Below are 1,834 nucleotides of genomic sequence, written 5' to 3'. Positions count from 1 at the left end.
TTTAAATATATTTTTATTGATTTCAGAGAGGAAGAGAGAGGGAGAGAGAGATAGAAACATGAATGATGAGAGAGAATCATTAAACGGCTGCCTCTTGCATGCTCCCGACTGGAGGTAGAGCCTGCACCCTGGCATGTGCCCTGACCTAAAATTGGATCCTGACCTGTTTCTTAGGTTGATGCTCAACCACTGGGCCATGCCCGCTGGGCTATTTATTTTCTTAATCGCTCTCTCTCACACTAGACTGGCAATGGTCTCGTTTGTTTCGTTTACTGCTGGTTCTCTAGCACTTGGAACAGCGCTTGGCACACAGTGGATTTGAGTAAATTAGTCCATTAAATTTCTGTAACATGGACCATTATGTCATCTGCATAAAATACCATTATGTTTTAAATCAGTGAATAGATCTTCTCCCTTTGCAAAAATCCCAGTGAACGCATGGCTGTTTCCATGAAATCACAGCCAATTCTAAATTAAAGTGACTCATAGCCTGATTTTATATATACCAGCTGTTGACCCTTGAACAACATGGGCTTAAACTGCATGTCCCACTTTTATGCAGATCATTTTCTTTTATTTATGCAGATTATTTTCAATAAATTCTCTAAATGTATTTTCTCTTCCTTATGATTTTCTTAATAACATTTTATTTTCTGTATCCTACTTGATTGTGAGAAGATAGTATATAATACATATAACATACAAAATATGTGTAATTGACTATGTTATTAGTGAGACTTCTGGTCAGTCATAGGGTATTAGTAGTTATGTTTGGGGGAAGTCAAAAGTTATGTACAGATTTTCTACTGTGTAGGGGTCAGCGCTCCTAACCCCTCCATTGCTCAAGTGTCAACTGTAATCTGGCATATATCTATACCTATATTTATATCTATATCTATCTATATCTATATCTATATTGCTGGTATATATACATATATATAAATCTGACTATGATTAACTTGTTTAATTTAGAATATTATATATGTATGTAATATACATATATACACATATACAGAGAAAGAGAGAAAAATGCATCTTAAGGTTTGATAGGATATGGGCTGCTGCTGTCTCCAAAACTAAGAGGAACACAAAAACAAATTAAAACAAAAACAAAAACTGTGCTCAATTCGGCAGCACATATACTAAAATTAGAATGATACAGAGAAGATTAGCATGGCCCCTGCGCAAGGATGACACACAAATTCATGAAGTGTTCCATATTAAAAAATCCTATATAATAAATAGCTAATATGCAAATGATTGTCATGCCCTCACACTGGGGCAGGGGACCTGAGGCTGGGCTGGGGGACCTGAGGCCATGCCCCCTGCCTGGCGGGGGTTGACAGGGGACCTGAGGCTGTGCCCCCTGCCATGCAGGGCTTGATGGGAGTGGGGCCGGCCAGGTCTGGGTCTTGTGCTATTGCAAGGCATGCTCAGGTGGGCAGGGACTTGCCTCTGGGTCTTGCAGCACATCCCAGACTCTGACAGGAGGGAGATTTTCATATACATTTTACTAATTTTCTTTCATCTCTGATACTTCTATTATAGAGAAAGAGCAAATAGCAATATTAAAACATTTCCCCTAAGTCCCTTTTAATGTGCATGAATTTTGTGCACTGGGCCACTAGTAATAATAATTGAAGAAAGATCTAAAAGTAAAAATCCAAGTTTCCACCTTAGGCAACTAACAAAAATAAGAGTAAATTGAACCCAAGTAAGGTGAAGGAAATACGTAATAAAAATTAGAGGAGAAATTAATGAAATTAAAAACATAAAATCAATAGAGAAAATCAATGAAAACAAAAGGTGGTTCTTTAAGAAGATCAAGAAAATC

The 1,834-nt window shown here is 37.5% G+C and overlaps 1 protein-coding gene across 4 annotated transcripts in view; it reads left to right on the top strand.

Annotated features, from left to right (window-relative positions):
• SH2D3A (SH2 domain containing 3A) overlaps positions 1 to 1,834 on the top strand; it is an 11,654-nt gene that overhangs the window by 1,278 nt on the left and 8,542 nt on the right. The gene's annotated exons all lie outside the window — the stretch shown is intronic.

This window comes from Myotis davidii, unplaced genomic scaffold (assembly GCF_000327345.1).
Source record: "Myotis davidii unplaced genomic scaffold, ASM32734v1 scaffold921, whole genome shotgun sequence".
In the NCBI taxonomy this organism is placed as follows: Eukaryota; Metazoa; Chordata; class Mammalia; order Chiroptera; family Vespertilionidae; genus Myotis; species Myotis davidii.
This window is presented reverse-complemented; position numbering and strand designations above follow the sequence as displayed.